The sequence below is a fragment of the Arachis hypogaea genome, chromosome 14 (genome assembly GCF_003086295.3).
Source record: "Arachis hypogaea cultivar Tifrunner chromosome 14, arahy.Tifrunner.gnm2.J5K5, whole genome shotgun sequence".
Taxonomy (NCBI): Eukaryota; Viridiplantae; Streptophyta; class Magnoliopsida; order Fabales; family Fabaceae; genus Arachis; species Arachis hypogaea.
The window spans coordinates 68,520,926-68,544,155 of record NC_092049.1 but is presented as its reverse complement, the minus strand read 5'-3'; the positions used below and the strand labels follow the sequence as shown (position 1 = coordinate 68,544,155).

The following is a 23,230-nucleotide window of genomic DNA, read 5'->3' as shown; positions in this document are numbered from 1 at the left end:
GATCTATGAATTTGTGTGGTATAATCAGTGACCAAACTTTATCTCTTCTCTTGAGCACTTAAATCAAGGAATTGGGAAATTGTTCATGTTTAGAGAGATTGGTGAGCCAAGGAATTGGGATCTAATCACTTAAGATTGCCAAGGAGATCAATGAATGCATTGATTGCGGAAGAGATGAAAATGAATTTGATCCGGAGAATTATACATCTCCTGAATCCAATGAATTCCCCTTCTCTAATCTACCCATTCTATTTACTTTCTGCTCTTTAATTTCATGCTTAATTCCCCGTTCCCATTTAATTTCCAGCAATTTAAGATTCTGTCATTTACTTTCATGCCGTTTAATTTCTACCATTTAATTTCTTGCAATATAAGTTTCCCGCCAATTTAAGATTCTGCAATTCCCAATTCAATTCTGATTTCGCTCAACTAGCATAATTCTCCAATTAACATTGCTCAATCTACCAATCCCTGTGGGATTCGACCTCACTCTACAGTGAGTTTTTACTTGACGACAATCTGGTGCACTTGTTGGTAGGAAATTTGTTGAGAGACGGTTTCCGAGCGAATTAAGTTTATGGCACCGTTGCCGGGGATTGGTTTTATATTGACAATTACTAAATTGAAGGATAACTAGATTGAGCGCTTTACTTTTTCTTTTGATTAATTGAATTTTAATTTCAGTTGTTCAGTTTATTATCTGCAATTCTCTGTTAGTTATTTCTCTTTAATTTTACCTTACTTCTTTACTTTCCATCAAGCTAACCTACTAACTATTTGATAAATTGCTCTAACCAAGCGAACTATACTCTGTTTTAGTAGACTCTACACTTTCTGTTTCTTGTACTTGTTCATTGTATGACAAGTAGGAGAAAGGAAACTTCAACTTCCTTTTATAGTAAACCGGAAAGAACCTTCCTGAGATTAAGGAGGGAAGCAAGAGGAAAAAGGGTTGTTGGTGCAGAAGAAGAGGAGGAAGACTTGGATATAACCATGAAGGATGATGATATGGAAAACCATCATGAAGGAGAGGTGAACAATCATGCCAGAATAGGAGGAGCTAACCCTGCTGGACAAGAGAGGAGAGTTCTTGGATCATACATCAATCCAAATCCAGGAAATTGTGGCAGCTGCATTCAAAGGCCAACTATCCATGCTAATAATTTCAAATTGAAGCCTCAGCTGATAACTCTTGTCCAGAACAACTGTTCTTTCGGAGGAAGTGCACAAGAGGATCCTAATAAGCATCTCACTAAATTCCAAAGGATATGTGACACAGTTAAATCTAATGGTGTTCATCCTGACACCTATAGATTGCTACTGTTTCCATTTTCTTTGAGGGACAAAGCATCAAAATGGCTAGAGTCATTTCCCAAGGAAAGCTTGACCACCTAGGAAGATGTAATGAACAGATTCTTAACAAGCTTCTACCCTCCACAAAGAGTAAACAGGCTAAGAACTGAAGTGCAGACATTCAGACAGCAAGATGGTGAAACTCTTTATGAAGCCTGGGAGAGATTCAAAGACTTGACAAAGAAATGCCCCCTGATATGTTTAATGAGTGGGTGCAAATCCACATCTTTTATGAAGGACTGAATTGTGAATCAAGGAAGGCTGTAGACCACTCATCTGGAGGTTCCCTAAATAAGAAGAAGACCATTGAAGAGGCCATTGATGTTACAGAGACAGTGGCTGACAATGAGTACTTTTATGCCTCAGATAGGAGCAACAACAGGGGAGTCTTGGAGTTAAACCATATGGATGCAATCCTGGCCTAGAACAAGATGATCACCAAGCAACTGGCTGAATTGACCAAGCAAATGAAAAAGAATCAGGCTGCAGCTATCCACACTCAACCATCACCCCAAGAATAGTTGGAGACAGAAGAGGGAGTTAACTAGGAGGAAGCTAATTACCTTGGAAACTCATCCAGGCAAGCTAATGATCCATACTCTAAAACCTATAACTCTGGTTAGAGGAACCACCCAAACTTTGGGTGGGAGAACCAACAAAGCCAAGGCCAAGAACACAAACCTCACAATCCAAACCAGTATAACAACTCCACTCACCAAAACTCCAGCCAAAAACCATACCAGACCACACAAAACACTTATACACAGGCACCATACCAAAACCACAACAACCACTCTCAACAACCCAATTCCAACCAACCCTCACCACATGAAGATGACAGAATGGCCAGGATGAAAGCTATGCTTGCAAACCTTAGCAAGGAGATTAAAGACATGAAGAAATTTCAAGAGGAAGTAACATCCAATCTGAAAAATCAAGATGCTGCCACTCAAAAACTTGAAGCACAAATTGGATACTTGTCCAAGAAAGCTTTTGGGCATAGTTCAGGTAATGCCACCCGGACAACTTCAAAAGAGGAATGTGATGACATGTCATCATGTCATGTTTTTCTATCCTTTTTCATACAAGAAATTGATGATTAGGGCTTAAATATTGAATGCTTTTGTGCTTAAATGGTATATTTCTTTGATCTTTTGATTTTATAAATTTTGTAGGAAATAATAGAAGAAGAAGCAATAAAAGCCCTAAAAGAAGAATCATACTCCCAAGGTGGCAAAAAGGTTGGAAACAGACTCAAGGAGGAGCAAAGAGGATTTGCAACCCTGACCTCTTTACACTCCAACAAGAATAACTTAAGCTACAAAACTCCAAATGAGGTGATTCAAGTGGCATTGGAAAGTAGGAATCTAGAGCTTTCCAAGAATATATGGCATTGCATAGTGGACACTAAATCTGAGCGAGAAAACTTACCCCGAACGTGCAAAGATGAACATAGTATCAACCTGCAGTAAGGCGACCTGACCTCTCCATCTTACAGGGAGAATAACCTGAGCTGTAGAGCTTTGAATGATGCGCTCTCAAATGCATTGGAAAGTAGACATCTAGAGCTTTCCAACGATATATAATAGTATGTGGTGAATATTAAGTTTGGGCCTTAGAAGCTGGCGCTAACTTTGGGCTCCAATCAGTTCTCATTTGCCAAGTGAGCGCCACGCTCACTAATTGAGCGTTTTCGGCCTCCAAAACAACATGACCATGCCTTCTTCAAAAGACTATGACTTGAGCTACAAATGTCCAATTGATGGGCTTTCAGTTGCATTGGAAAGCTGACATTCAGAGCTTTCCAACGATATATAACAATCTATATTTAGCATGAAATTGAAGCACAAGTGATAGGCATCTTTAAGGCCCAAAAACCACGCTCAATAGCCAAACAAGGCTAGTGCTCACTAAGTCACCTTTATCGTGACTTTCATACTGGGGAGGCCATCCTATGCACTAAGCAGTGTTCAAATAGTGAACTTAGCATTCAATAGAGGAGCGCTAGTGAAGAAACTCACGCACCACGGGAGAGCACTCAATGATTGAGCGCAGCGCTCAAAAAGGGAGCGCTAAGCAAGCAATTGAATGCACCAAAATTGGCACGCCTAGGCTAGCAAGCGCAGCGCTCAAATTGTGAACTGAACACTCCACTGGGAGGAGACCGAAGCCACCAAGCCTTTGACCGACTCTAATTCAAGGCCAAACCAGCAAAAGCCCATTGGACATGACTCAAAGGCACAAGAAACAATTAGAATAGGAATTTCATTTAATTGTAATTTGTTTTCAATTTCAATATCATTTTCATTTTGTAAAGCCTATATAAAGGCATCAGTTTCATTTTATTAAGGAGGCTGGCTCTGCTAGAGAGCAATAAGAGTAGGAGTAGGAGTAGAGTAGAAGGCTCTTTGATACACTTTTCTTTTCTGCACTTTCTACATTTCATTTCTATTGAATTTAGCTGATGCAATTTCAATTTCTGATAATCCTTTTCTACAAATTTACTTTCTGTAACTTTACATTTAAGCTTGTTGTGATCTTAATTTACTTTTCATGCAATTTAATCTTCTGCACTTTTATTTCTCTGCAACTTTACATTCCTGCTTATAATTCGATCTGATTTAATCTTCCTGCAATTTAAATTTCCTGTTACTTGTTCTGGAGTTCTCTTCAATTGCTTGATCTACTGCGTTCTTTAATTTCCCTGCACCCAATTCTCTTTACATTTGATGCAATTTACATTTCTTGTTCTTTAAGATTCTGTCAATTTACTTCCTGCAAGTTAGATCTTCTGCAATTTGCTTTTCTTGCCCTTTAAGTTTCTGCCAAATTTACTTTCTGCACTTTAAATTCCTTGCCATTTACATTCTGCTGCTCAATTTCACTTAATTTATCACTGTTAGCTTGACTAAACTAATCACCTCACTAAAGTTGCTTGATCCATCAATCCCTGTGGGATCGACCTCACTCTTGTGAGTTATTACTACTTGATGCGACCCGGTACACTTGCCGGTGAGTTTGTGTGGAATCATTTTTCCCTCATCAAGTTTTTGGCGCTGTTGCCGAGGATTGATGTAGATCGACAATGATTAAGTGGGTGAGAACTCTAGATTAAGTATTTTCTTTGTTTTTGTTCTTTTAATTTTCTGTTCTGAGTTGACACCAAGGTGTTTGTGTTTTTGCCTCACTAAGCAAATCTTAGCTGAGATATGAATTTAAGTTTTCTTTTAATCTAACAAATTTCATGGGATATTGCTCACCATCACAATATGATTCAAGTCATTATCCTAATATCAACAAGAAATTACATATTCTGAGCAACCCAATCATTGGGGATATGCTCCAGAGCCACAAATTGATCAAGCAAATCACATGAGATATAGTCCAGAACAAAAAAATGATTTATGTCATTATCCTTATGGTATCTGGGCATATCAACAAGAGTGTGAACAATCAAGTGAAATGAATTTCCTCCCAGAACCACAAAGTGACTCATACTGTTATGACAGTTACACAAACTATGGCTGGGAAGGGAATTCTAGTGCTTCATATGATACTCAGCAAGAGACATCATCTCTTGATTATGCTTTCAATAAATTCATGCAAAATTGTCCATCAATTCCACAAGATGATCCATACTGTGATGAATTCAAAAATTCTTCAAGTTGTGCTTGGGAGGATCAAAATCAGAAAGCACCCAATGTGTCATACCCCATTAATCAAGAGCCATCATCACTTGAGCAAACCTTCAACTTATTTATGCAAAGTTGTCCAACTTCACCCCCCCATTTTTCATTTGAAAATATTTCATCACTTGACTATACCTCAACACAAAGCTTCCTCCAAGATCCATACAATTCATTCCACCAATGATACCACGGAAACTTTGTCTCTCAACAAATTTCCTTCGGCAAGTATACCGAATTGTCGTCAAGTACTAACTCAAAAAAGAGTGAGGTCGAATCCCACAGAGATTAATGGATTAAGCAATGAATGGTTAATTGATTATCCTAGTTAGACGAATCAGATTGGAGTGATAAGCAACAAGGAAATGTAAATGGCATAAAAGTAAAGAAAGCAATAAAGTGCAGAAAAGTAAAATGGCAAGAAAAGTAAATGTAAGAACTAAAAATAAAATGAACATTGGGAACAAGAGATGTTGCAATCCTCCGAATCAAGTTCATTCTCATCTCTTCCTCAATCAATGCATTCATTGATCTCCTTGGCAATCTTAAGTGATCGAATTACAATTCCTTATAATTCAATCTCTCAAATCTTGATCAATAGCTAATTCCTTGGTCAATTGCTCATGAGAAGAGATGAAGTATGGTCGCTGATTATACCACATGCATTCCCAAATCAAGTGTTGGTATAGTCACCATATCCTTCCAACCCCAATTTGGTCCAACATGAGAAAGCATTTCTAGCATGATCTCTTCATTCCTCTTCCAAGGTTCAGAAGAGATCCAAGTATGAATAGCTTCTTTTCCAAGATAAATACCCAATTGGATGAAGATTGAAAGCTTTCTAGTAAAATCAAGAGAAAAGATAGAAGAAGAATAATGAAAACTAATATTGATCCATCAAATTACAACAGAGCTCCCTAACCCAATGAAAGGAGTTAGTTGATCATTGCTCTACAAAAATAGAAAAGAAAGAGAGTGCAGAAAAGTAAAGAGGAAGATTAAAATTGGAATTGAAACTTCAAAATTCATAAATGAAAATTACAACTAAAACGAAACTACTCCTAAGGAAGAAAAGAATAGAAAAGGAAGAAGAGTGTGGGAGGGGAGGGGTCCGAAGACCCACTCCTCTTGGAGTGTGCCAATTCACAGAAGTTCGAATTGGTCTTCACTCTCTCCCCCTTCCTTCAATTCTCCATTCTAGTGTCTTTTCAATGTAAAAACTAAGGCCTTTATATAGGCTCTCCTAAATTACAAAATAAAATTAAAAGCAAATTATAATTAAATGAAAATTCCTATTCTAGATGCTTCTTGTGGGTTTGATTGGTTGACACTTGTGGACTTGCTTGCTTGTGCTTTGAAGTGGACTTGAGAGAGAAGTGAATCAAATTGAGATCCAAGATAACTTGGCGTTATTGCTGCCATTAGCCATACTAACGCTGCAAGTGTGGCGTTAGTGCTAAAGTTAGTGTGGCTAACGTCACACTTGCTACCCAGTTGGTGTTTTGGGGATTAAAAGATGCCTCTGATTTGTGCTCCAATTTCATGCCCACTATAGAGTATTATATATCATTGAAAAGCTCTGAATGTCAGCTTTCTAACGCAACTGGAATCACCTCAATTGGACCTCTGTAACTCAAGTTATGCTCCTTTGAAGTGAACAAGGTCGCTGGCATGGTTGCCAGCGTTACTGGAGAACGTGAGTCACAATAACGTCGGCGTCCTGGGGGTGAATATTGCCAGTTTCTGAAGCTCAAACTTAATGTCCACCCCATACTATTATATATTGTTGGAAAGCCCTGGATGTCTAATTTCCAACGCTTTTGGAAGCGCATCATTTGGAGCTATACAACTCGAGTTATACTTCTTGGAAGGTGAAGAGGTCAGCTGGCCTTTCTATAGGTTGATACCATGTTCATCTTTGTACTTTCGGGGCAGGTTTTCTCCCTTAAATTTAGTGTCCACCGTGTAGTGCCATATATTCTTGGAAATCTCTAGAATCCTACTTTCCAATGCCATTGGAATCACCTCATTTGGAGCTTTGTGGCTCAAGTTCTTCTTGTTTGAAGAAGGCATGGTTAGGCTGCCAGGTGAGACTTTTGTCCACGTTAATGTAGTTAACGTGGAAGCTAACGTGGGTCTTTTTGCTTCGCAAACATTAGTGGAGATCACTTTTTCCACTAACGTTGGCATCTCCCTTTCCTTCCATGTTAGTTCCCACGTTAATGTAGTTAACGTGGAAGCTAACGTGGGTCTTTTTGCTTCGCAAACGTTAGTGGCACTCACTTTTTCCACTAACGTTGGTGTTTCCCTTTCCTTCCACATTAGTTCCCACGTTAATGTAACTAACGTGGAGACTAACGTGGGTCTTCTTGCACCTTCACTAGCGTTATTGGCACTCACTTTTGCCACTAACGCTGCTCCTTCTTCAAAGTTGATGCCATTAAAGTTCCCACTAACGTTCCAACTTTCCTTCCTTCCACGTTAGTGCCCACGTTAGTGTAACTAACGTAGCCACTAACGTGGCTCTTCTCTGCTTCTTTTGGCCTAAAATCAAGCAAACAAAGTGCATCAAGGTAACATACAAGATGATCTTTATATAATAAGTGTGCTAATAATGCTCAAAATCAAAACATCACTTAGTGTGATCTATTTCATCATATTTACAATGTATATTAACTAAAATTCACCTATGCTTGAGATTTTGTTTCATGCAGAGATTTTTCATGATTTTGCTCCTTTATCAGTAGAAATTGTATGAAAACTGAATTAAAATCTACTGAAAAAGTATAGAAAAACAGGCCATGATGCCCTGGCATCACAACATCAAACTTAAATCTTGCTTGTCCCCAAGAAAGAAGAGAATCATGCAATAAGGTTTGACATCCAAGGTAAGAAGAGTAGTAGTGTAATGTTCATGGTTAGCTAGCTTTCTATGCATGCAACAATCACAAAAGAAGTTCAGATGATTGATGCCTTTATCTAGCTCATTTTATGAAATCTTTTCTGTATGTTTCTTCCTTGAACAAGCTTGTCATTCTCTTTTTATCTTATCTTCTCAGGTGCTTTGCACCATGATTTGAAAGCTACGACTCTAAATGCTTTGTTTTCAAGTATTACCACTTGATACATAAGCACCACAAGCATTTAATCAGAGGACTCTTTTAGCTTATTTTGTTTTCTTGTCTTCTTGACTCTCTAATCATTGATGCTCAGAGCCTTGAGCTTTGAGGGAGTGTGATGAGCGGATAATTTATACGCTTTTTGGCATTGTTTTTAGTATGTTTTTAGTAGGATCTAGTTACTTTTAGGGATGTTTTCATTAGTTTTTATGTTAAATTCACATTTCTGGACTTTACTATGAGTTTGTGTGTTTTTCTGTGATTTCAAGTATTTTCTGGCTGAAATTGAGGGACTTGAGCAGAAATCAGATTCAGAGGTTGAAGAAGGACTGCTGATGCTGTTGGATTCTGACCTCCCTGCACTCAAAGTGGATTTTATGGAGCTACAGAACTCGAAATGGCGCGCTTCCAATTGCGTTGGAAAGTAGACATCCAGGGCTTTCCAGAAATATATAATAGTCCATACTTTGGCCAAGAATTGACGACGTAAACTGGCGTTCAACGCTAGCCTTCTGCCCAAATCTGGCGTCCAGCGCCAAAAAAGGATCCAAAACCAGAGTTGAACGCCCAAACTGGCACAGAAACTGGCGTTCAACTCCACAAATGGCCTCTGCACGTGCAACACTCAAGCTCAGCCCAAACACACACCAAGTGGGTCCAGGAAGTGGATTTATGCATCAATTACTTACTCATGTAAACCCTAGTGACTAGTTTATTATAAATAGGACCTTTTACTAGTCTTTTTGACCATCTTTGGATTACCTTATGATCCTTTGATCACGTTTTAGGGGGCTGGCCATCTCGGCCATGCCTGGACCTTCACTTATGTATTTTCAAACGGTAGAGTTTCTACACTCCATAGATTAAGGTGTGGAGCTCTGCTGTTCCTCAAAGATTAATGCAAAGTACTTCTGTTTTCTATTCAATCCTTCTTATTTCGCTTCTAAGATATCCATTCGCACCCAAGAACGTGATGAAGGTGATGATTATGTGTGACGCTCATCATCCTTCTCCCTTATGAACGCGTGTCTGACAAACACTTCTGTTCTACATGAAATAAGCTAGAATGAGTATCTCTTAGATCTCCTAACCAGAATCTTCGTGGCGTAAGCTAGAATGATGGCGGCATTCAAGAGAATCCGGAAGGTCTAAACCTTGTCTGTGGTATTCCGAGTAGGATTCAATGATTGAATGACTGTGACGAGCTCCTAACTCGCGATTGCAGGGCGTTAGTGACAGACGCAAAAGGATAGTAAATCCTATTCCAGCATGATCGAGAACCGACAGATGAATAGCCGTGCCGTGACAGGGTGCGTGAGCATATTATTCACTGAGAGGATAAGATGAAGCCATTGACAAGGGTGATGCCTCCAGACGATTAGCCGTGCCGTGACAGGGCATTGGATCATTTTCCCGTGAGATGACCGAAAGTAGCCATTGACAGTGGTGATGTATCACATAAAGCCAGCCATGGAAAGGAGTAAGACTGTTTGGATGAAGATAGCAGGAAAGCAGAGGTTCAGAGGAACGAAAAGCATCTCCATTCGCTTATCTGAAATTTCTACTAATGATTTACATAAGTATCTCTATCCCTATTCTATTATTTAATATTCGAAAACTCCATGATTATTTTATATCCGCCTGACTGAGATTTACAAGGTGACCATAGCTTGCTTCATACCAACAATCTCCGTGGGATTCGACCCTTACTCACGTAAGGTATTACTTGGACGACCCAGTGCACTTGCTGGTTAGTTGTATCGAAGTTGTGACAATTATAAATTAAGATCAAAGCACCAAGCTTTGGAGTCATTACCAGGGATTGTTCGAGCCTGGACAACACAATTTCGTCCACCAAGTTTTTGGCGCCGTTGCCAGGGATTGTTTGAGTTTGGACAACTGACGGTTCATCTTGTTGCTCAGATTAGGTAATTTTCTTTTTGTTTTCTTTTCAAAAAAAAAAAAATTTTTTTTTCAAAAATTTTCCTTTGTTTTCGAAAAAAATAAAAATGTTTTCAAAAATATATTTTTATTCAAAATTTTTAAGAATGAATTCTAGTGTTTCATGAAGCATGTGAAGCCTGGCTGGCTGTAAAGCCATGTCTAAATTTATTTGGACTGAGGCAGCAATTTGTTATCAAGAGCAAGCTAGTTGTTGCTAATCCACCTGCTACTGTTCCTGATCTACATGCTAAAGCTTGGCTGGCCATTGGCCATGTCTAGTGTTTTGGACTGAAGCTTTCATTGAAAGCTTGGCTGGCTAGTGAGCCATGTCTAATTCCTGGACTGAAGCTTTAGACTAACATGGCAAGATTCCTAGAATTCATATTAAAAATTTTGGAATCCTTATTTTCCTTTTTCAAATTAATTTTCGAAAAAAAAAATACAAAAAAATTAGAAAATCATAAAAATCAAAAATATTTTTCTGTTTCTTGTTTGAGTCTTGAGTCATGTTATAAGTTTGGTGTCATTTGCATGTGCATCTTGCATTTTTCGAAAATTTCATGCATTCATGGTGTTCTTCATGATCTTCAAGTTGTTCTTGGTATGTCTTCTTGTTTGATCTTGATGATTTTTTGTTTTGTGTCTTTTCATGTTTATCATATGCATTCTTGAATTCTTAGTGCGTAAGCATTAAAGAATTCTAAGTTTGGTGTCTTGCATGTTTTCTTTGCATTAAAAATTTTTCAAAATTGTGTCTATGAAGTTCATCTTGACATTCATAGTGTTCTTGGTGTTCATCTTGACATTCATAGCATTCTTGCATGCATCACATGTTTTGATCTAAAAATTTCATGCATTGCATAATTTTCATGTTTTTCATAAAAATTTCAAAAATCAAAAAAATATCTTTCCCTTTTTCTCTCATCAAATTCAAAAATTTGGATTGACTTTTTCAAAAATTTTTAAAATCAAATTGTTTCTTATGAGTCAAATCAAATTTTCAATTTGAAAATCTTATCTTTTTCAAAATCTTTTTCAAAAATCAAATCTTTTTCAAATTTCTTAGTTATTTTCGAAAATTCAAAAAAATATTTTTCAAAAAAATCTTTTTCTTATTTTTATACCAAATTTTCGAAAATAACATAAACAATTAATGTTTTGATTCAACAATTTGAAGTTTGTTACTTGCTTGTTAAGAAAGATTCAAACTTTAAGTTCTAGAATCATATCTTGTGATTTCTTATGAATCAAGTCATTAATTGAAATTTTAAAAAAATCAAATCTTTTTCAAAAAAACTAACTTCAATCATATCTTTTCAAAAATATCTTCTTATCTTATCTTTTTCAAAAATATCTTTTCAAAATATCTTCTCTAACCTCCTAACTTCTTATCTTTTCAAAATTTGTTTCAACTAACTAACTAACTTTTTGTTTGTTTCTTAACTTTTTCAAAACCACCTAACTAACTCTCTCTCTCTCATTTTTCGAAAATATCTTCCCCCTTTTTCAAAATTTCTTTTTAATTAACTATTATTTTAAATTTTAAATTTTAATTTTCGAAAAAAAAAAAACCATTTTCAAAAATCACTAACTCTTTTTCAAAATAATTTTCGAAAATTATCCCTCCCCCATCCTATTCTATTTATTCATTCATATCCTAACATCTCATCTCACATCTCTTCCATTCGTACAGTTGCATTTCTTCCTTTACATCACATTCTTTGTCTCCCCCTTCTCTTCCACTCACAAAGGGATCCCTATACTGTGGTATAAAGGATTTTTATTATTATTATCATTTTTCTGGCCATTCTTCCTTGTCATATGAGCAGGAGCAAGGATAAGAACATTCTTGTGGAAGCAGATCCAGAACCTGAAAGGACTCTGAAGAAAAAATTAAGAGAAGCTAAAATACAACAATCCAGAGATAACCTTTCAGAAATTTTCGAACAGGCAGAGGAGATGGCAGCCGAAAATAATAATAATGTAAGGAAGATGCTTGGTGACTTTACTGCACCTAATTCCAATTTACATGGAAGAAGCATCTCCATTCCTGCCATTGGATCAAACAACTTTGAGCTTAAACCTCAATTAGTTTCTCTAATGCAGCAGAACTGCAAGTTTCATGGACTTCCATCTGAAGATCCTTTTCAGTTCTTAACTGAATTCTTGCAGATATGTGATACTGTTAAGACTAATGGAGTAGATCCTGAAGTCTACAGGCTCATGCTTTTCCCTTTTGCTGTAAGAGACAGAGCTAGATTATGGTTGGATTCTCAACCCAAAGACAGCCTGAACTCTTGGGATAAGCTGGTCACGGCTTTCTTAGCCAAGTACTTTCCTCCTCAAAAGCTGAGCAAGCTTAGAGCTGATGTTCAAACCTTCAGACAGAAAGAAGGTGAATCCCTCTATGAAGCTTGGGAAAGATACAAACAGTTGACCAAAAAGTGTCCTTCTGACATGCTTTCAGAATGGACCATCCTGGATATATTCTATGATGGTTTATCTGAGCTATCAAAGATGTCACTGGACACTTCTGCAGGTGGATCCATTCACCTAAAGAAAACGCCTGCAGAAGCTCAAGAACTCATTGACATGGTTGCTAATAACCAGTTCATGTACACTTCTGAAAGGAATCCTGTGAGTAATGGGACGCCTATGAAGAAGGGAGTTCTTGAAGTTGATACCCTGAATGCCATATTGGCTCAGAATAAAATATTGACTCAGCAAGTCAATATGATTTCTCAGAGTCTGCATGGAATGCAAGCTGCATCCAACAGTACTCAAGAGGCATCTTCTGAAGAAGAAGCTTATGATCCTGAGAACCCTGCAATAGCAGAGGTAAATTACTTAGGTGAACCTTATGGAAACACCTATAACTCAACATGGAGAAATCATCCAAATTTCTCATGGAAGGATCAAAAGCCCCAACAAGGCTTTAATAATGGTGGAAGAAACAGGTTTAGCAATAGCAAACCTTTTCCATCATCAACTCAGCAACAGACAGAGAACTCTGAACAAAATGCTTCTAATTTAGCAAATCTAGTCTCTGATCTATCTAAGGCCACTGTAAGTTTCATGAATGAAACAAGATCTTCCATTAGAAATCTGGAAGCACAAGTGGGCCAGCTGAGCAAAAGGATCACTGAAATCCCTCCTAGTACTCTCCCAAGCAATACAGAAGAGAATCCAAAAGGAGAGTGCAAGGCCATTGACATAAGCGCCATGGCCGAACCTGTGAGGAGAGGAGAGGACGTGAATCCCAAGGAGGAAGACCTCCTGGGACGTCCAGTGATCAATAAGGAGCTTCCCTCTGAGGAACCAAAGGAATCTGAGACTCATCTAGAGACCATAGAGATTCCATTGAACCTCCTTATGCCCTTCATGAGCTCTGATGAGTATTCCTCTTCTGAAGAGAATGAGGATGTCACTGAAGAGCAAACTGCCAAGTTTCTTGGTGCAATCATGAAGCTGAATGCCAAATTATTTGGCATTGATGCTTGGGAAGTTGAACCTCCCTTGTTCATCAATGAACTAAGTGATCTGGATCAACTGACATTGCCTCAGAAGAGACAGGATCCTGGAAAGTTCATAATACCCTGTACCATAGGCACCATGATCTTTAAGGCTCTGTGTGACCTTGGTTCAGGGATAAACCTCATGCCCCTCTCTGTAATAGAGAAACTGGGAATCTATGGGGTGCAAGCTGCTAAAATCTCACTGGAGATGGCAGACAGCTCAAGAAAACAGGCCTATGGACAAGTAGAAGATGTATTAGTAAAGGTTGAGGGCCTTTACATCCCTGCTGATTTCATAGTCCTGGATACTGGAAAGGAAGAGGATGAATCCATCATCCTAGGAAGACCTTTCCTGGCCACAGAAAGAGCTGTGATTGATGTTGACAGAGGCGAAATAGTCCTTCAATGGAATGAGAACTCCCTTGTATTCAAAACTCAAGGATCCCCCTCTGCAACCATGGAGAGGAAGCAGGAAAAGTTTCTCTCCCAGCAGAGTCAACTAGAGCCCCCACAGTCAAACTCTAAGTTTGGTGTTGGGAGGCCACAACCAAACTCTAAGTTTGGTGTTGAACTCCCATATCTAAACTCTAAGTTTGGTGTTGGAGAGTCTCAACAAAGCTCTGCACATCTGTGAGGCTCCATGAGAGCCCACTGTCAAGCTATTGACATTAAAGAAGCGCTTGTTGGGAGGCAACCCAATGTTTATCTAATTCTTATTTTTATTGTTTTCTTAGGTTCATGATCATGTGGAGTCACAAAATAAACAAAAAAATTCAAAAACGGAATCAAAAACAGCAGAAGAAAAATCACACCCTGGAGGAGCATCTGTCTGGCGTTCAAACGCCAGAACAGAGCATAGTTCTGGCGCTGAACGCCCAGAATGGGAGCATCCTGGCGCTGAACGCCCAGAACAAGCATGAAACTGGCGTTCAACGCCAGAAATGGCAGCAAATGGGCGTTGAACGCCCAAAATGGGCACCAACCTGGCGCTGAACGCCCAGAGTTGTGTGCAAGGGCATTTTGCATGCCTAAATTGGTGCAGGGATGTAAATGCCTTGACACCTCAAGATCTGTGGACCTCACAGGATCACCTCAGGATCTGTGGACCCCACAGGATCCCCACCTACCTCCAATCACTCTTTTCTCTCTTCTCAATCATCCTCTATTCCCAATAAACACTCATCCCTTTTGTCTTCCATTTACCACTCACACATATACACCCACTTACCTTCAAAAATTCAACATCTCTTCCCCACCCAATCCCACCCATATGGCCGAATACACACAGCCATCCCTCTCCTCCATATCCTCTTCTTCTTCTATTCTTTCTTCTTTTGCTCGAGGGCGAGCAACATTCTAAGTTTGGTGTGGTAAAAGCATAGCTTTTTTGTTTTTTCCATAACCATTGATGGCACCTAAGGCCAGAGAAACCTCTAGAAAGAGGAAAGGGAAGACAAAAGCTTCCATCAAGGGTCTATAGCTCAGTGGTAGAACATTTGACTGCAAATTAAGAGATCCCTGAGATACCTCAGAGGATACATTTTCTTCCACACAATTATTGGAAGCAACTAAGGGTGGAACATCAAAAGCACTCCATCATCCTTCATGAAATCAGAGAAGATCTAAAAGCAATGAAGGAGGAGCAGCAAAGACAAGGAAGAGACATAGAAGAACTCAAGGACATCACTAAGGTGGACTCATTCCTTGTTCTTACTTTCTCTGTTTTTCATTTTCTATGTTATGTGCTTATCTATGTTTGTGTCTTCATTACATGATCATTAGTAGTTAGTAACTTTGTCTTAAAGATATAAATGTCCTGTGAATCCATCACCTCTCTTAAATGAAAAATGTTTTAATTCAAAAGAACAAGAAGTACATGAGTTTCGAATTTATCCTTGAACTTAGCTTAATTATATTAATGTGGTGACAATGCTTCTTGTTTTCTGAATGTATGCTTGAACAGTGCATATGTCTTTTGAAGTTGTTGTTTAAGAATGCTAAATATGTTGGCTCTTGAAAGAATGATGACTAGGAGACATGTTATTTGATAATCTGAAAAATCATAAAAATGATTCTTGAAGCAAGAAAAAGCAGCAAAGAACAAAGCTTGCAGAAAAAAAAAATAGGGCGAAAAAAAAAATAGAAAAAAAAATAATAGAAAGAAAAATAAAAAGCAAGCAGAAAAAGCCAATAACCCTTAAAACCAAAAGGCAAGGGCAAATAAAAAGGATCCCAAGGCTTTGAGCATCAGTGGATAGGAGGGCCTAAAGGAATAAAATCCTGGTCTAAGCGGCTAAACCAAGCTGTCCCTAACCATGTGCTTGTGGCGTGTAGGTGTCAAGTGAAAACTTGAGACTGAGCGGTTAAAGTCAAGGACCAAAGCAAAAATAAAGAGTGTGCTTAAGAACCCTGGACACCTCTAATTGGGGACTCTAGCAAAGCTGAGTCACAATCTGAAAAGGTTCACCCAATTATGTGTCTGTGGCATTTATGTATCCGGTGGTAATACTGGAAAACAAAGTGCTTAGGGCCACGGCCAAGACTCATAAAGAAGCTGTGTTCAAGAATCATCATACTGAACTAGGAGAGTCAATGACACTATTCGAAATCTGAAGTTCCTATAAGATGCCAATCATTCTGAACCTCAATGGATAAAGTGAGATGCCAAAACTATTCAAGAGGCAAAAAGCTATAAGTCCCGCTCATATGATTGAAGCTCTGTTTCATTGATAGTTTGGAATTTATAGTATATTCTATTCTTTTTATCCTATTTGATTTTCAGTTGCTTGGGGACAAGCAACAATTTAAGTTTGGTGTTGTGATGAGCGGATAATTTATACGCTTTTTGGCATTGTTTTTAGTATGCTTTTAGTAGGATCTAGTTACTTTTAGGGATGTTTTCATTAGTTTTTATGTTAAATTCACATTTCTGGACTTTACTATGAGTTTGTATGTTTTTCTGTGATTTCAGGTATTTTCTGGCTGAAATTGAGGGACTTGAGCAGAAATCAGATTCAGAGGTTGAAGAAGGACTGCTGATGCTGTTGGATTCTGACCTCCCTGCACTCAAAGTGGATTTTATGGAGCTACAGAACTCGAAATGGCGCGCTTCTAATTGCGTTGGAAAGTAGACATCCAAGGCTTTCCAGCAATATATAATAGTCCATACTTTGGCCAAGAATTGACGACGTAAACTGGCGTTCAACGCCAGCCTTCTGCCCAAATCTGGCGTCCAGCGCCAGAAAAGGATCCAAAACCAGAGTTGAACGCCCAAACTGGCACAGAAACTGGCGTTCAACTCCACAAATGGCCTCTGCACGTGCAACACTCAAGCTCAGTCCAAACACACACCAAGTGGGCCCAGGAAGTGGATTTATGCATCAATTACTTACTCATGTAAACCCTAGTGACTAGTTTATTATAAATAGGACCTTTTACTAGTCTTTTTGACCATCTTTGGATTACCTTATGATCCTTTGATCACGTTTTAGGGGGCTGGCCATCTCGGCCATGCCTGGACCTTCACTTATGTATTTTCAAACGGTAGAGTTTCTACACTCCATAGATTAAGGTGTGGAGCTCTGCTGTTCCTCAAAGATTAATGCAAAGTACTTCTGTTTTCTATTCAATCCTTATTATTTCGCTTCTAAGATATCCATTCGCACCCAAGAACGTGATGAAGGTGATGATTATGTGTGACGCTCATCATCCTTCTCCCTTATGAACGCGTGTCTGACAAACACTTCTGTTCTACATGAAATAAGCTAGAATGAGTATCTCTTAGATCTCCTAACCAGAATCTTCGTGGCGTAAGCTAGAATGATGGCGGCATTCAAGAGAATCCGGAAGGTCTAAACCTTGTCTGTGGTATTCCGAGTAGGATTCAATGATTGAATGACTGTGACGAGCTCCTAACTCGCGATTGCAGGGCGTTAGTGACAGACGCAAAAGGATAGTAAATCCTATTCCAGCATGATCGAGAACCGACAGATGAATAGCCGTGCCGTGACAGGGTGCGTGAGCATATTATTCACTGAGAGGATAAGATGAAGCCATTGACAAGGGTGATGCCTCCAGACGATTAGCCGTGCCGTGACAGGGCATTGGATCATTTTCCCGTGAGATGACCGAAAGTAGCCATTGACAGTGGTGATGTATCACATAAAGCCAGCCATGGAAAGGAGTAAGACTGTTTGGATGAAGATAGCAGGAAAGCAGAGGTTCAGAGGAACGAAAAGCATCTCCATTCGCTTATCTGAAATTTCTACTAATGATTTACATAAGTATCTCTATCCCTATTCTATTATTTAATATTCGAAAACTCCATGATTATTTTATATCCGCCTGACTGAGATTTACAAGGTGACTATAGCTTGCTTCATACCAACAATCTCCGTGGGATTCGACCCTTACTCACGTAAGGTATTACTTGGACGACCCAGTGCACTTGCTGGTTAGTTGTATCGAAGTTGTGACAATTATAAATTAAGATCAAAGCACCAAGCTTTGGAGCCATTACCAGGGATTGTTCGAGCCTGGACAACACAATTTCGTGCACCAGAGTGCTTTTGCACTTGAGCCTAGCCTTGACTCTAAATATTTTGTTTTCAAGCTTTTTGCTTGATACATAAACACCACAAGCACTTAACAATTAAATTGTCATTGGTACTCAGAGCCTTCAGCTTTCTCATTCTCTCCCTTTTCTTTTCTTGCCTTATTTGCAATTGCTTTTTCAAGGTTTTCATGATTTCAAAGATTTCATAAAATGTCCTAGATGAAAACTTCAATTAAATAAATTCAAATGCAATTGAGCAACAATAGTAATGTTAGCTTCCCAATACTTATATGCTTATGCTAACTTCTTCTTAGATGACCTTGTTTGTTTATGATCATGAGACTACATTGCTTTGGACTCACAAAAATTCAAGATGGCAAGCATAATATCACAGCAACATATTGTAATTCAAAAATCGAACTATTCTTATTCATGAGGAGCAAGCACACATACATACAAAGAAATTAGAAGACAATCATGCAATTGAATGTACTGGAAATAAGTAAGAGGAAAAAGGAACTTTACCACCTTGTAGTTCATCTTCATTGTTGTTGCCCTTTTTCTCCTACTTTTCTCCCTTCCCACACCAATTTAGACTAATTGCTTGTCTTCAAGCAGCAAATAAAACAGTGGTGGTGGGGTCTATGATGGGTCATGAACGTCTTACATAATGAAATGTAAGTGATGTATGTGGTTAAGCAAGCAAAAATTAAGGATAACACTGCAAGCCAAAGAAGCACAGACATTATGATTGTATAAACAAGTGGTGTTGCTGGATACATTGCATAAAAAAATAAGTGGCACACCAAACTTAGTGTGACACTTTCTCTTGGAATTGATGCAAGTATCCAGAAAGATTGAAAACAGATTGTTGCTGGGCAACACCAAACTTAGAATGTGATCATATGCCAATTTTATTTGGAAAAAAGCTGAGTAAAAGAACTGTTGTATTAATAACAAAATCACCAAGAGCCAGAGCTGTCACGAACAGGGGCTTCTTGGTGAGGCATTACCATAAACAGCTAGAGGGCATAGAAAGTAAAGAACTAAAGCAATTACATGAATAAAGCAAAACAAAAAGAAAATGTCTAATCTATGTAATCAACCAACCGGTAGTTTGTTAATCACAATTAATCCCCAGCAACGGCGCCATAAACTTGATACCACGAAAACTTTGTCTCTCAACAAATTTCCTTCGGCAAGTATACCGAATTGTCGTCAAGAAATAACTCACAAAAGAGTGAGGTCGAATCCCACAGAGATTAAAAGATTAAGCAATCAATGGTTAATTGATTATCCTAGTTAGACGAATCAGATTGGAGTGATAAGCAACAAGGAAATGTAAATGGCATAAAAGTAAAGAAAGCAATAAAGTGCAGAAAAGTAGAATGGAAAGAAAAGTAAATGTAAGAACTAAAAATAAAATGAACATTGGGATCAAGAGATGTTGCAATCCTCCGGATCAAGTTCACTCTCATCTCTTCCTCAATCAATGCATTCATTGATCTCCTTGGCAATCTTGAGTGATCGAATTACAATTCCTTGTAATTCAATCTCTCAAATCTTGATCAATAGCCAATTCCTTGGTCAATTGCTCATGAGAAGAGATGAAGTATGGTCGCTGATTATACCACATGCATTCCCAAATCAAGTGTTGGTAGGATTATAGTCACCATATCCTTCCAACCCCAATTTGGTCCAACATGAGAAAGCATTTCTAGCATGATCTCTTCATTCCTCTTCCAAGGTTCAGAAGAGATCCAAGTATGAATAGCTTCTTTTCCAAGATAACTACCCAATTGGATGAAGATTGAAAGCTTTCTAGTAAAATCAAGAGAAAAGATAGAAGAAGAATAATGAAAACTATTATTGATCCATCAAATTACAACAGAGCTCCCTAACCCAATGAAAGGAGTTAGTTGATCATTGCTCTACAAAAATAAAAAAGAAAGAAAGTGCAGAAAAGTAAAGAGGAAGATTAAAATTGGAATTGAAACTTCAAAATTCATAAATGAAAATTACAACTAAAATGAAACTACTCCTAAGGAAGAAAAGAAGAGAAAAGGAAGAAGAGTGTGGGAGGGGAGGGGTCCGAAGACCCACTCCCCTTGGAGTGTGCTAATTCACAGAAGTTCGAATTAGTCTTCACTCTCTCCCCCTTCCTTCAATTCTCCATTCTAGTGTCTTTTCAATGTAAAAACTAAGGCCTTTATATAGGCTCTCCTAAATTACAAAATGAAATTAAAAGCAAATTACAATTAAATGAAAATTCCTATTCTAGATGCTTCTTGTGGCTTTGATTGGTTGACACTTGTGGGCTTGCTTGCTTGAGCTTTGAAGTGGACTTGAGAGAGAAGTGAATCAAATTGAGGTCCAAGATGACTTGGCGTTATTGCTGCCATTAGCCATACTAATGCTGCAAGTGTGGCGTTAGTGCTAATGTTAGTGTGGCTAACGTCACACTTGCTACCCAGTTGGTGTTTTGGGGCTTAAAAGATGCCTCTGATTTGTGCTCCAATTTCATGCCCACTATAGAGTATTATATATCGTTGGAAATTTCTGAATATCAGCTTTCTAACGCAACTGAAATCACCTCAATTGGACCTCTGTAACTCAAGTTATGCTTCTTTGAAGTGGACAAGATCGCTGGCATGGTTGCCAGCGTTACTGGAGAACGTGAGTCACAATAACGTCCGCGTCCAGGGGGTGAATATTGCCAGTTTCTGAAGCTCAAACTTAATGTCCACCCCATACTATTATATATTTTTGGAAAGCCCTGGATGTTTACTTTCCAACGCCTTTGGAAGAGCATCATTTGGAGCTCTACAACTCGAGTTATACTTCTTGGAAGGTGAAGAGGTCAGCTGGCCTTTCTACAGGTTGATACCATGTTCATCTTTGCACTTTCGGGGCAGGTTTTCTCCCTCAAATTTAGTGTCCACCATGTGGTGCCATATATTCTTGGAAAGCTCTAGAATCCTACTTTCCAATGCCATTGGAATCACATCATTTGGAGCTTTGTGGCTCAAGTTATTCTTGTTTGAAGAAGGCATGGTCAGGCTGCCAGGTGAGACTTTTGCCCACGTTAACTACCACGTTAATGTAGTTAACATGGAAGCTAACGTGGGTCTTTTTGCTTCGCAAATGTTAGTGGAGATCACCTTTTCCACTAACGCTGGCATCTCCCTTTCCTTCCACGTTAGTTCCCACGTTAATGTAGTTAACGTGGAAGCTAACGTGGGTCTTTTTGCTTCGCAAACGTTAGTGGCACTCACTTTTTCCACTAACGTTGGTGTTTCCCTTTCCTTCCACGTTAGTTCCCACGTTAATGTAACTAATGTGGCGACTAACGTGGGTCTTCTTGCACCTTCGCTAGCGTTATTGGCACTCACTTTTGCCACTAACGCTGCTCCTTCTTCAAACTTGATGCCATTAACGTTCCCACTAATGTTCCAACTTTCCTTCCTTCCACGTTAGTGCCCACGTTAGTGTAACTAACGTAGCCACTAACGTGGCTCTTCTCTGCTTCTTTTGGCCTAAAATCAAACAAACAAAGTGCATCAAGGTAACATACAAGATGATCTTTATATACTAAGTGTGCTAATAATACTCAAAATCAAAACATCACTTAGTGTGATCTATTTCATCATATTTACCATGTATATTAACTAAAATTCACCTATGCTTGAGATTTTGTTTCATGCAGAGATTTTTTATGCTTTTGCTCCTTTATCAGTAGAAATTGTATGAAAACTGAATTAAAATCTACTGAAAAAGCATAGAAAAATAGGCCATGATGCCCTGGCATCAACCAACCACAAAATTCATCCCACACACCTCAACACAACTTCACCACAACATATCAATGTCATCAAAATTACTCTCAACCTTCATCTCTTGAACTAGCAGTTGAGTATTACCTTCAATGGTCCAAAGAATCCTTGGAAAGCCGATACCAAGTCATTAAAAGACAAGGACAAATCTTGAAAAGACACAAACAATTCTGGAAAGAAATCCTCTTCAAGAAGATGAATGGGCATTTAGAGCAAAGCAGAAGAAACTTAGGAGTGCCAAGAATTGAGGATAAAGAACAATCTGTAAAGGAGGAAGTAGAAGAGCAAGATGAAGAGGCCTCTGGGTCAAGTGAATTTTTAGTAAAGAAGAATGAGGTGGTGGAGGTATATGAGCACAGGATTCCAAATCCACAGAGGCTAGTTGAAGTAACAATGGAACATAAGGACTCACTCCCAAAGGATTTAATGGAAGATCATGAAGAAAAGGAGAAAGTCAATCAAGAGATTTCATACTCATTTGAAGCAAAGAGCTACAAAGATGAAGGGTTTATTGAAACCCCAATGCAAGAAGCTTCTGGGGAAGAAATCACTTCAACAATCACACAACCACCAAGTTATGATATCCAAGAAGTGAAGGCAACCAACAACAACACCGAGAAGAGGATTGTGACCAAGCCACAATTGATCATATCCATGAAGAAGAAAAGGTCAACCACAAGCAATCCAACCCCTGAACCACCAGCAAGCAAGCTCAATCAAGCTACTTACAAAAGGAAGCTTGTTGAGGAGAGACCAAAATAGGGGACAATAGCTGAATCTTCTCCCTCCTTGAGGTCATTCCTCTTAACAAACTGGAAGAAGAGGAAGAAAGTGAAGAACAACATGTCAAGCTAATGACACTAAAAGAATGCTTGTTAGGAGGCAACCCAACCTTAGGTAACATTTTATTCCTTTGCTTTGTTCATTCTCTCTGTCTGTTTTGTTTAAATTTCAATAAATTGGCATATGATTACATTCTAAGTTTGGTGTTGCCCTGCAACAATTTATTTTCAATCTTTTTGGATGATTGCATCAAAAATGAAAGTGTCACACTGGGATTCTAAGTTTGGTGTGCCACTTATTTTTCTATGCAATTTATCCAGCAACACCACTTGTCTGCATAATCTTAATGCCTTTACAGTGTTATCTTTATTTTTACATCTTTATTATTCTCTTTGTTTTAGTCATTTCCTTGTTTTTAATGCTTTCACTTATTTTGCTTCTT

The 23,230-nt window shown here is 38.5% G+C and overlaps 2 non-coding genes across 2 annotated transcripts; both read right to left on the bottom strand.

The window, feature by feature from the left end:
• Positions 1-1,449: 1,449 nt before the first annotated feature.
• Positions 1,450-1,556, bottom strand: LOC112745985 (small nucleolar RNA R71). The gene has a single exon (XR_003173887.1). It is a non-coding gene; the product is annotated as a small nucleolar RNA R71 (small nucleolar RNA).
• Positions 1,557-12,457: 10,901 nt separating this feature from the next.
• Positions 12,458-12,565, bottom strand: LOC112745432 (small nucleolar RNA R71). Its single transcript, XR_003173361.1, has one exon. It is a non-coding gene; the product is annotated as a small nucleolar RNA R71 (small nucleolar RNA).
• Positions 12,566-23,230: the final 10,665 nt, after the last annotated feature.